We start from the raw sequence: 13,027 nt of genomic DNA, 5'->3' as shown, positions 1-13,027 counted from the left end.
GCCGATGACGCAAGTCATGATGATTGAGACCAGGCGGGCGCCATGCGGGCACCGACCTGTGCAGTGTCCTTGTTTACTCTTTGGTGCAAAGGCGGTAAGCGCAGGTGCGGAGTACCAAGGCATTAGGCAAAGGTTACCCTTTTGGTGCAACGAGACCAAGACCAGCAGAGCAGCAGGACGGAGGTCACCATGGAGCCCAAGACGGCGTCATCGCCAGTGCCTTTGGCAGCCGAAGACCAACTTTAGTGAGGATAACTTGTAGTAGATGTTCCCCTTCAAAATGGTCGTTGTTGGCTCCCTTCCCGCTCAATATTTGGGAAGAGGACCAGGGCCTCTATATATAGAGATAGCCATCACAGTAGAAGGCATCTAGATCTTACCTAGAGCCAACAGACACGGAGCAATTCCTCTCCAAGCACACCACCACAAGAACACCCCTCCCGAGGCTGTTCTTCCTCTCTAATGTTCATCATCAGCCCCAGAGGCAATGCACCACACCACACACTAGATTAGGGTATTACACCGCAACGGTGGCCTAAACCAGTATAAACCTTGTGTCCCTTGTGTTGTTCATCGTGTAGCTTAGATTCGCAGCAAGGCGTTGGGACGTGGATCGGTAGGGGGAAGATCTTCGTGCGCACCTCAGACTTTGAACCTTAAGGGTTTTGCCGGAAGCCGATATCCGACATTTGGTGCGCCAGGTAGGGGTGCGTCGGAATCTTTCTTCTGCTATTCCGCGTTCGATGGTTTGTCGCATCCATGACAGACGCTCGCTGAGCTCGTGCCGAGCGTCGGGCTGCTCTCGCCGCCCGCGTCGCCCAGACGGCCCCCGTGGGTGGGCGTCCCCATCATTCTCTGTCGCCTGCCGCCATCGGCCTGGCGGGGAACGAGCAACAGGCATCATCGTTGCATCCCTTGGTGCGGCGGGAAGGCCGCACCGCCACTCCGTCAATGACCCCAGCTGGTTCGTCGTCTCACGCCCGTTGCGCTCCCACGAACGCGCATGCCGTGTTGCTCCTGGCACGCGAGCTCCTGCACTACCACCCCGTCGACGACCTCTAGGAGGAGTGGCTCGCTCGCATCACCGAGCTCGTCAGCGCTGTAGAGGTCTCTCCTGCGCCGTCCCTCTTGCTGCCTCGCCCTCCGTCTTGCATGGTGATGCAGCTCAGGAGGCGCCTCCGCCACCTCCTACCGAAGAAGGTGCCCTGGCTCCAAGGTGCACGGCCCCTAGGCGAGACCCACCGCTCCAAGCGCCCGCGCGACAAGAAACGAGCTGCCAAGAAATCCCTCGTCCCCAAGAAGGCGCTCGCATGCTCCCTGCTCCAGCACGTCATGACCGCATCCCTGCGCCAGCACGTCAAGACCCCGCGCTGCCCCTGGCGATGGTGCGCGAGAATCCCTAGGAGCAAGCCCCGCATCTGCAAAGGGCTCCGGTGGCCACCGCAGGCTGCCGCGCCTTCACCACCTAGCTGTGCAGTGTCGCCTGGCCGGGCAAATTCAAAGCCGGATTTGCCTCCTCGCTACGATGGCACTGCCGACCCCGCGTAGTTCATGTAGCTCTACAAGCTAGTCATCGAAGTGGCCAACAGAGACGAAAAGGTCATGGCGAATTGGTTTCCCATGGTGCTCAAAGATGGTGCCCGCACCTGGCTCCTAAACCTGCCTCCCGGCACGATCTCCTCTGGGGACGAGATGCGCACCCGCTTCATCGCCAACTTCCAGGGCACTCGCGACCGTCCTCCGGTCGTGGGTGACCTGCGCCGCATCAAGCAGCAACCAGCAACCAGGAGAGACCCTACAGAAGTACGTCCAGTGCTTCAACAACGCTCGCCTCAAGATTCCCAAGGTAACTGAGGAGGCCATCATCTCAGTGTTCTCTGATGGCGTCCGCAACATCCAGATGAAGGAGCTGGCAATCCACGAGGATCTGTGCACATCTCTGGAGCTGTTCAAACTGGCGACCAAGTGCGCAAGGTCTGAGGAGGGGCGCCTCTCCCTTCTCGAGCTCACAGCTACCGACCCAGAAGAGAAGAAAGCCAAGGCCAAGGATGTGAAGCGCAAAGGAGCAGCCATGCTCGCAGCATAGCGAGACACGAAGCATGGCAGGGACTAGCCAGAGTCGTCCTAGGGTAGCCGGTACTGAGTGTACCACGACCTCCACACCCACAACACCAATGAATGCCAAGAGCTCAGGGCCATGCGAGAAGAACGTATCGGTCGATGCCCCGAGCGCAATGATCGGTGCTACGACCGAGGAGGAGGAAGTGGCGGAGGACGATGGGACGACCAAGGCCCTCTCCAAGGGTGGCGTGACCGACCTCGCGAGGACCGCTGGCAGGACCAGCCTCGCGAGGGGGCTTGGAGGGATCAGCCTTGCGAGGATCGCCCGCAGGGCAACGCAGGCCTTCCTCCTCTGCCGCCACCGCCAAGAAGGAAAGACGACCATCATCAGGACGAGGGGGCTGGGAGCTTCCAGAAGCCATGTGCTATCGCTTGCATCCTGGGCGGTGCCCAGGACCCAGCCTCTCAGCGCATCTTCAAGCAGTTTGCTCGGGAGGTGAACGCAGTCCTCCCCAAGCTCGAGGCCACGCGCCCTCTCAGGTGGTCCATGTGTGCCATCACGTTCAGCTCAGCGGACTAGCTCAATTGTGCGGCCACAGCCGGTGTCATCCCAATGCTTTGTTCCCTAGTCATCAACAATGTGCAAGTTACCAGGACCCTCATCAACGGCAGCACAGGGCTCAACGTCCTGTCCATCGAAACATTCAACAATCTCCAAGTGCCATATGACCAGCTTCAGCCGACCAAACCTTTCTCAGGAGTCACTGACGGCTCCACCACCCCGATAGTGCAGGTCCGCCTCCCTGTCACCTTTGGACATCGCAAGAACTACCGAATCGAGCTCATCGACTTCGATGTTGCCCACATTTGCCTGCCTTACAATGCTATTCTCGGGTATCCAGCCCTAGCCAAGTTCATGGCAGTGACTCACCATGGTTACAATGTCCTCAAGATGCCGGGAAGCGGCGGAGTCATCACAGTCCCCTGCGAAGAAAGAGATGCGGTGTGCTCTCTCGAGCGTGCCTTCCAAGATGCGTTAGTTGAAGACCTAGACAACAAGAATGAGAACGTTCCCGAGGCAGTCCCTAAGAAGAAGAAGACATCACCCAGCTCAAGGCCTCGGCAGACATGCATCTCCGGAGGCGCCGCATCAGGATCTGCGTCCGTGCAAGGGGCGCCTCCCTCCATCACATAGGAAGTTGCGCCCGGCGCCCTCCTCGAGCAAGGCTCGGGGGCTCTCTCCTGGAGGGCCTCTGACTTTGCCAAGATCACAAGGGAGGCGCTTGGGCACCACTTGGACGCATGCTTCGCGGCATGTTTCCCTCAGGAAGGCATGAGGCAAGGATGGCCCAGCCCTCAGGAGTTCATCACCAAGGTCGCTCAAGAGCTGCAGGAATCGAGAGTCATGCGCGTGCAATCGCCGCTTGCCCGGCGTAGCTTCCCATCCAGGCGAGGATGGCGGGCTGCGCGTCTGCATCGACTACCCAGGTCTCAACAGAGCCGCGTCTCAGGAGCGTTTCTGGCCTTCACGCGTGGGATGCTGCGGGGGTCCACCATGCAGCTACGTTTGCATGCCTTTCAGCCTGCCAAATGTGGCTGCTGCTCACCAGCGCCTGATGCGGAGCATTCTGGAAGCTCGGGAGGTCAGGCACACGCCTTCCAGGCGGAGAAGGACATGGACTTTGAGGAGCCGCCCGGACCAGCAGAGCCTCCCGAGGCTCAGGGCTCCGATGGCTCGTGAGGATCGGCTTCTTCACCGCGCATCATCAGCTACCCCAACACCCGCTCTGGAATGATACCAGGTGAAACCTTTCGAGTTTCATTTCAACAGGGAGCGCCCTCAAGGCTGCATTATCCCCAGGCCATGTGGGTCCGTCCCTGCGACATGTATCCATTTTGTTTATGTATTTAGCTTACCTTGTTGGGGGCACCCCTCGGGCTGCATCATCCCCAAGCCGCTCGGGCCTGACCCAATGGCATGTACCCTTCCTGCATCTATCTAAGTTGGCTTGCATTCATGCTTAACTTGCCTATGATTATCATCTCTCGCCTATTGCGGCCCCTTCTTTCTCCCTCATGCAAATCGCTTGCACGTTAAAAGGGGAGCGCCTGAGCATCGCGACTCAGGGGCTCTTCCTAGCTCTCCAGCCCTCACCCTCTGGCCTTGTCCATGGCATCGCGACCTGGCATACCAGCGGCGGCTGAGCTCACTCGAGGGCCGGGACCTGAGGACGTAGAGCATTTGCATCTAACCACCCTGCAGGAACCCTCAGCCGCCAAAGGCTCAAGATCAGGCGCAACCCGCCTTGAGGTAGGGCCTCGTGAGTCCCGTGGTGGCTCACGGGTTCCCTCATACACCTCGTCTAGCCCTACCGTGCCGGCCATGTGTCTGGGCGGGGCTGTACACGCCCCGGGGGCTCCTCCTGGAAGGGCCCCCCCTCCCACGTACCAGTGGAAGCACCATGCTCTGCACTGGCTGACGACACTGCCAGGGAGCGGCCATGCCCATACACATACGAAAGCGCTATGCTCCGTGCTGGTGATAAACAACTGATGGCAGCCCACGGCTGTATCAACCTCAGGGAGCCCAGAGCTCAGTGGCCGGCCTCATCGCAACGCCTCCCCTCGGGAGTGCCACGCGAGGGGGCTGGACACGGGGGTTGCACCCGGGTCACGCCCGAGCGCATGCTACCTATCCAGGTTCCTCGGACCTGGTCGTCGCACGCCCCTCCGTGAGTGCAGCCAAGGTATGAAGACCGTTTGAGCGTCAAGGGGGACTCCTGAGCATCGTGACTAAGGAGCCTAACTTGCCACGTAGCCCCTCACTTCTTAGTCCCGTCCAGGTGATCCGTTGGGGGCTAACGGCGGCTGAGGTATGCGCGGGGCTGGGCCCTGCCGACGTAGAACACAAAGCAAATAGGAAGGAAACCATACAATCTCGCAAATTCAGAAGCAAATATTACAGACCATAAATTGTCCCCACGATACGAAACACAAGTTTAAACGCCTCCACGAGGCACGGTGCCTATTGCAGGAGTTCAAACAGGAAAGAGGCCGCGAGGAGGTCACCCTTGGCCAGTGCCGTCGCTCACGATGGGGTCGCGCTTGTCAGCTCCACCTCCCGAGGCTGCGGAACCAGCAGCACCTGCCTTGGGCGCAGTGGCGAAGGCGAGGCATTTCGCCAGCAAGGCCTCCGCTCGGCCCTTCACGGCCTCAACAGGAGCTGCATACCGCTCGGCGTCCACAGGCTCCAGCAGGTCGTCAAGGTTGGCGTCAGGGTTGCGAAGGTAGACATGGCTGAGGATCCGCGTCAGTGCTGCGGAGGAAAGGACGCGAGCTTCAACCTCGGCCATGGGGCCAATCCCGGTCACGACCTCCTCAAGCGCCTCGACCAGGAAGGGAAGCAGCTTGGCGGGGCCGTCCGTGGCTCCGGCCAGCGGCTTCTCCAGACCATCATCATAAAGCGACTTCAGCGCCTTGCGAGATCTCACCTCGTAACCCGTGAAAGCCGCGCGATCCTCGGCCAAGACCTTCGCCTTGGCATCCAGCTCAATCCTCTTCGCCTTTAGCTTCTGCTCCAGTGCCTTCAGCCGGTCACGATCAGCCGAGAGCTCGGCGTCACGGTCCCCATTGGCGGCCTCCCGAGCCTTCATCTCTTCCTCCTTCGCCTGATGGTCGCGAACCTCCTTGGTAAGCTCATCACGCAAGCCTCACAGCTCGTCCTCTAGCGCCTTGAAGCGTCCCCGGACAGTTGAAGCATCCTTCAATGTCGCGTCGCGAGCGGCTATGGCCTGGGAGGTGACTTGCTTCTCCTCCACCGAAGCTATCATAGCCCGGCTCAGCGCCGCTCGGACGGAGGCGTTAGAGCGAACCCAGCCAGAGACCAGCTCCAGGCGCTCGGCCACTAGGTGGGGGTTGGCGCACTGGAGATCTTCTCGCAGCCGACTCAGCTCATCAGCAGCATGGTCCAAGGAGGCGGAGGAAGCGGAGGAGTCAGGGACCGGAGGAGCAGAGGACGGCAGCGTAATCACGGCCTGGGAGGCTGGGACATCCTGAGCCTTGGTAACCTCGGCGACAGCGTCAAGCGCAGGTGCCTCCAGAGTTTGCGGGGCCATGGGGGCTAGCCACCGGCCAGAGCACCCCTCCTGGCCTCGCGAGGACGACTGGGCAGGGGAGGTGCGAACTCCACTGCCTCCCTTTCCCGTAGACGAAGGTGCGGCCACAACAGACGAGCTTGCCCCAAGCGGAGCTGCCGTGTCCCCCTTCAGCCTGTTCGCCGCAGGCAGCGGCCTACCCAAACAATGGAGGATGTCAAGCCCTGACAGCAAAAATAAGAGGAAAGCAGAGATCGAGTACTTACTGGTTTGTCGCGGCAATCTCCAACGGCCTGCTGCCGAGCTTAAAACCCGAGAGCCTCTTGTGGGGCGCAGCCTCGGGAGGCCCGGCAGCAGAAGAGGGCGCACCAGAAGGGCTGGAGCTAGCTTCGGGCAGCACCGGGGCCGGAGTAGACCGTCGGGAGATCTGCCCTGACCTGTCCTTCTTCGGGATCACAGGTGTGGGGACCCCGACTCTTAAGTCGTGATCACCGAATGCACGTGTACGGTGATCCCAGAGATCAATGCTCACTAAACACATAGAAGCTGAATAACAAGAGTCTTACATCCATACATACCGTCTTACATAAATTATGGCCATTATGGTCAAGTCTTGGGTATAACATTGCAGCGGAAATCTTCGTCAATAACTTGGACCCATGCCATCTGCCATAACCCTACAGGCATTCTGACTGGGAAGCGTCCTAGCTCGCATGTTCGTCACCGAAGAATTCTTCAATATATCTTGTCTTTCATGCCTGGCCAATAATATAACCAGTGGCAAGACAATGGGTACTTTGAATGTACTCGCGAGCAACCCATGTTTTGGTTCAAGGTACAACAATGCATGATATAGGTACATTTTTGCAGAAAGCTAGTTTTGAGTGCAATGACATGTTCAACAACTTGTAAGACATGCATCAGGAGAATTCAAGTAACCATGAGGACAGGTTACAGGTATCAACATAAATAGAGTGGGCATCAATCGAACTCAATCATGACAAGTCCTTTGACTTGACGCAAGTAGTTCTTCATACTTATCCAAACACATACACTGGTTTGTAAACATGTGGACGTAGCCCAAGAGCGGTTACCCAACTGTCCTTGACCGTGGACACGGCTATTCGAATAGTTTTACACTCTGCAGAGGTTGCACACTTTACCCACAAGATCCGGGGAACTTCCATGTCATCCACGACCCGTGATACCTCAAGTACCCGGGGTAAGCACCCGATCACTATCTTTCTCTAGACGACACTAACAAGGAGTCCACTCGTTGTTCCATATCCTCACGATGTACATCATACGAGACTCACTCGAGATCGTAACATCCGAGAGGGGACACAACAGTGTATCCGATGCCCTGTGAAAACAGTCATGGCCGCCCTACCTGGCACGACCCCGGCCCGAGAGAGAGCACCAACTCTCCCCCATCACCAGTAATGCGGGCTCCAAGCTAGTATCGGCCTAGGTAATCAATAATGCCCTTTCTCATACAAGGGTAGAGTGGTTGCGCATGTAAGGTTGGAGTAACGGTCGCAACTTAAACCAATCCGTTTTGAAAACAACACACACTTGCCTCGGTACACCACTTCATCATAAAGTGGCTACCCAATTCATCATCTCCCCCGGGCATAAGTGGCACCCGATGGGGTTTTCGAAAAGTCTTTTGAAAATACTTTGTCTCCATCACCATGCATATTCCCGTCCCTTTTTGCATAGCACTACTTTAGCATCGTATCTACCCCCACCGGCATAACCCTCATAAGGAGGTAGGGTCATGCACCATGAAAGTATCAACAAGGAAGTAACAGAGGCAACCCATCAAGGTGGTTACCCCGTCATCATGATTCCGTTGCAACAACATATGGCGCTATGTGACATGCATAAAAAGGGTTTCATAGACATGGTCAAAGGGCTACTTTCTTGGTTTATCAGAGTCTTGAGATCTTCTGGTCCTTCTCCAAGTACTCCGTCTACTTCGTCAACTAACGTTGAAACAATCATAATAAGCAACACAGCAAGGTAGAAAATAAAAGTGCTCTAAAAATATTAACTTGACTTTTCTAGAACATCTCTGGTTATATGAAGAATAACCAGAGTGGTTTCATTGGAATTGGATCAGTGGATATCTCTGAACATTTCAATATGATGGAATCAAGGGATTTAATGGATCTGCAAGTTGTCTACAGAATGGCTTTTTATAAAAATGAGTAAAAGTACCCATTAAATCAGGCATGATTTTAGAAACATTCAGAAATTGGTTTCACTGGATTTGGAGTCAAAATAAATATAATATGGATTTTTGAAGTGGACTTATGTGGATAAATGACCTTCTTAAAGGGTCCAGTGAAAACCAAGAACAACAAAAATGTCCACTGTGGCCCATTAATTAGAACTTGATTTATGGAGTCAGCACAAATTTGATTCATCAAATTTGGACACGATTTGAATTATTTGTGGATTTTATAAGTTTACAGAAAAGAAAAAGAAAGGAAAAAGGGTTTTACCTTTATCTTGCGCGCAGGGCGGGAGATAGCAGTGGGCCGGCCCAGCAGCACAGCCGCACGGGCGATAGCGGTGATGTCGAAGGCGGATTCGGCGAAGCCGTTTCCACTTAAACCCAGCGGGCCCGGGCGCTGACTCGCTGACATGCAGGGCCCGCCCACAGGCCATCGCGGTCGTCTTCAACCTCGAGCGGCTGGCTCGGCCGATGACTCCGGCGATGATTGCCGGCGACCCCGACCACCTCCCGTGGCGCTCGGCCCACCGGCGTACTCAGGGAGCCAATACGCATCCATCCGCGGGTGGCACGGTCGCCGAGGAGTACGGGGTCGAGCAGGGTGTTGGTCGCGGTGGACGAGGCCGAAGGTGATGGTGGCATTGGCGCTACGGGGTACTGGAGCAGAGGAAGAAGAGGGGGAAGGTTCCTCCGTGGCCTGGGGGTTTTCCTGATGGAGAAAGGAGGGGGGAGGAGCTCTGGTTCATGGGAATTTTGGAGGAGGCCGGCGGCTCGGCTCCAGCCATAGAGGTGCAAGGAGGGCACGGGGAAAGGAGTGAACCAGTCGGGGTGATGCATAGGAGGGAGAGGGAGCGAACGGAGGCCAGAGAGGGCTCGGGGGTGGCCATTTATGGCGGGGTGATGGTGCACCGTGGACGAGTGCACCGGCGAGGTCGTTGCCATTGCTAGGGGTCACGGGGGCTCGTGTGTGCGTGTCCGGGGCATTTGTAGAGATGGTCTACAACCAGGGGAAGGGAGAGAAGGAGCGGGGAAATGCCAGGGCGTCGCGCATGTGAGCTCATCCATGGGAGCTCTCAGGCGGCCAGCCCGCATGCGGAGGGGGGCAGCAAGAGGGAGAAGGAGGAGGGGGACAGGTGTGTAGCGTGCTGCGGACGTTGAGGCGCGTCGGCAGGCATGCGGGGGAGGGCCGAGGTGGTCGGAGGCCTCGGGTGGAGGGCGGCTACATTGGAAGGGCGCACTGTAGCGCGCTCTAGAGCATGCATATGGCCGGCATGGCCATTTTAAAAGGTCAGGGGCATGTCCACTTGTGTCCTGGAGCTTCCTTGGATGCTCTAGAGTGGTCAGGAGCTAGGTGGGGTGCTGCATATAGAAATCAGAGAGAGAGGAGGAGTTGCCATGGGTAAACAGAGAGAGAAAGAGATGGGTTTTACCCCCAAATAATTGAGCTGTTGAAGGAGGAGAGTTACTAGAGGTAGGAGGCGACCTGAGGCAGCTGTGGTAAAAAAGATAGGTTCATGGAGATTGGTGGAAGTGGTCAAAAAGGTGGTTTTGGAAATTTTGCAGAAGGTGTTTGTTGTTGATTTGGGCAAGGAGATGAACTCCTCTTGTCATAAGGCTTTACAGGGCCAAATGGCATGAGCAAAAAAAGTGGTTCCACCAAGATTGAGTCCATTTGGGCAAAGTTGCCAATGCAACTTTTGTAAACCCTAGAAATCAGCAGAAATGGACTTTCCAAGATTTAGTCATGCAAATCTATTCTCCTTGATGCACCACCTAGTGCAGTGTCATAATTTGAGGTTCTTAACATGTCCACAAAAGTTGAGATCAAAAGGAGAAAGTTGCCAATATAGAGTTGCTCAAATTTGGTTCTAGACAAGAAGGGTTTTGGGGCACTTTGATCAAGTTAACATTCTCTCCAACTTGTGCCATTTGGTATAGATGAATAATTAGACCATTTGAGAATGTGCACCAAGTTTGAGAACATTTGGACATGTTTGGCAATGTAAAGTTGCTCAAACTTCAAAATGGATAGAAATGGTTTTGAAGGGATTTCATGGGGTTATACTATTCTCCATGACATGATACTTGTCAAGGTCATCAAACATGTCATATGTGACATGCTAGAATTTTATAGGAATTTTTGGAGAATATTACCTTTGTAAATATTTCAAAAGCTTGAAATATCCAGAAAGGGTTTTTGAGGGACTTGACCAATATTTTGAACATGACCATGTGCTGAAACTCTTATATGTGGAAAATATATGTCCACTGAGTGTTCCTGATTTTTCTCAAATATTTTTGAAGCTTTAAAAACAATTTTAACCTATTAAAGACCATTTCTGGACTTAAGAAAAAACCTTTAAATAAAATAGGAAAATAACTTTTAAAATTATATTTTTATGGTTTCTGGGTGTCCTATCTAATAGGAGTCAAATATATTTTTTGAAAGATTTTTACTGCCCTTAATTAACTACTTGCAGTGCAAATCCCAATTCGGGTTTTTTTGGAAAACTAAATTTAAAAAAAATACTTTTTGGCCAAAAATATTTTTGCAAGAAATTATTTTTATGTCCTACACACATGGCATGATCATTGGGAAAGGTTTTGGATCAAGGAGAAGGAGTATAAGAGTTGGAGGATTTATTTGATTTTTAGAGCACTTGCAAGCAACACACAAAAATCAAATCAAGCAAGGTCCAAAGCACTCAAAAGTTTTTGTCAAACCATAGTTTATCATGTTTTATTAGCTTAAGTGTCGTGGCATGAAAATCAGGGTGTTACAACAGGCGAGTCTTCTCCCCCTCGCCTCGCGTCGGCCTCGTCGTCGTCCGGCATGGAGCGAAGGACATTGGACCTACGCCAGGGGGAAGTCTCCCCCGGCTCCTCAGTGGTCACCTCCGAGTCGCACTCCTCCTCTTCCTCGTCTTCCTCCTCTCCCCCGACGGAATCATCGGAGGACAACTCCACCGTTGTCGCTGCCGCCTGGCCCTCAGGAGGCACCGCCGGCACCAGACCATCCCTGTCAAAGGTGGGCATGGCATCCACCACCTACTCCCAGTCGTCGTGAAGGAACATGGGGACAGGAGCGCCCTCCAGGCTTGCCACGTCCTCTCCGACCAGGAAGCGGAGAGCTGCGGTCAGATCTTCATCAGCCAGGGCCTCCGAGTTCAGGCAGAGATCAGCGTCCGCATCCTCGAGCCTCTACAACGGGCGCGAGTGCGCCTGAAGCGGGGCCATCCGATACGCCAGGAACTCCCTCAGGAGCATGGCCCCGGTCAGCTTCGCCGCCTTCATGTTGCTAGGCCTTAGGTCGGCGTTCATTTTCTCCAGCACCAACTTCGCCCGCCGGTCGTCAAGATTCGCACGGGACCACGCCTCGTCGGCCTGGGGCTGCCTTGTGGGCAGCGCCAGCCAAGAGTTGATGCATCTGGCATCCAGCATGACCCACTTGCTCCAGAAGCCATCGACCCTATTCCTGGCCTTCGAGATCATGTTGGCTTTGGAGTATGCGACAAAGCCAGCGCACGCAGAGGCATGTGTGCCAGTGACTTGGAGGAAGAAGAAGTGGCGCAGCAAGACCACGAAAGGCATCACCCCGATGTGCGCCTCACAGTAGTAGGCGAAAATCGACAAGAGAAGAACAGAGTTGGGATGGAGATGCAGAGCCTGCAGCTTATAATGGCGGAGGACATCATAAAAGAACTCGGAGAAAGGAGGCACCATGCCAGCGATGACGGTGCTCATGAAGAAGGCATAGATAGTGCTCCTCTTGTCCTCCGGCTGGGCGGAGCTGGGCCGGAGCACAATCTCCCCCATCTCGCTGCCTTGCGCCGCCGTCATCAGGCGCGTTGTCACATCCCTAGCTTCTGGTAATGCTCTAGGCTAGCTTCATGTGTGCATCATGTCTATATTCCGAAAGTTGAAATGAGGAAATTGAAAGCCTCGGAAATCATTTTAATAAAGGGGCAAGAAACCCTAAAATTGCAATCAGTAAATCCAAAATGCCCTAGAAATAGCTCTGACAATTTTGGCAAGAGTTATAAATCAAACCAAAATTTTGGGACATTTCTAAGGAATTATTTGGGTTCTGATTTTAAATCAATATTTTATTTGAATTTGGAGTTATATTCATAATATATAATGAATATATTTTCAAATGCCCTGAGATATTTTATGTTTATGAGGAGTAGACCTTAAGTGACATAAAATTATCCAGGGGAGTTTTGGCACTGTTTTCAAATTTGTTTGAATTTGAATTCAGTGGCAATTAAATAGAAAACAGAATTAAATAGAAATAAAAGCAGAGAGGAGAGAAAACTTACCTGGCGCTCACCTCTCAGCCCACCTGGCCCAGCTCCTCCAGCGGCCCAGCCCACCGCCGCTTCTCCCCCTGTCGTCTTCCTCCCCCTCGCCCCGAAGCTGCTCGGTGGCGCGCACGGCCACGCGCCCCGGCCACCTCCTCCCTCCCAGCCTGCCTGGATCCTCCTCGACGCCCCGGTGACGCCACGCGCCTCCCCGACCCCCTCTCACTTCTCCCTCGCTCTCTGGACCTCCCTCCCCCTCGCTCCTATGCTTCCCCCCCATGACCGAGAGCCGCTGCCGCCGTTGCATCCATAGCCACCGGCCACCC

Source organism: Triticum dicoccoides, chromosome 5B, assembly GCF_002162155.2.
Source record: "Triticum dicoccoides isolate Atlit2015 ecotype Zavitan chromosome 5B, WEW_v2.0, whole genome shotgun sequence".
NCBI lineage: Eukaryota > Viridiplantae > Streptophyta > Magnoliopsida > Poales > Poaceae > Triticum > Triticum dicoccoides.
Note: the sequence above shows the minus strand (reverse complement) of the source record.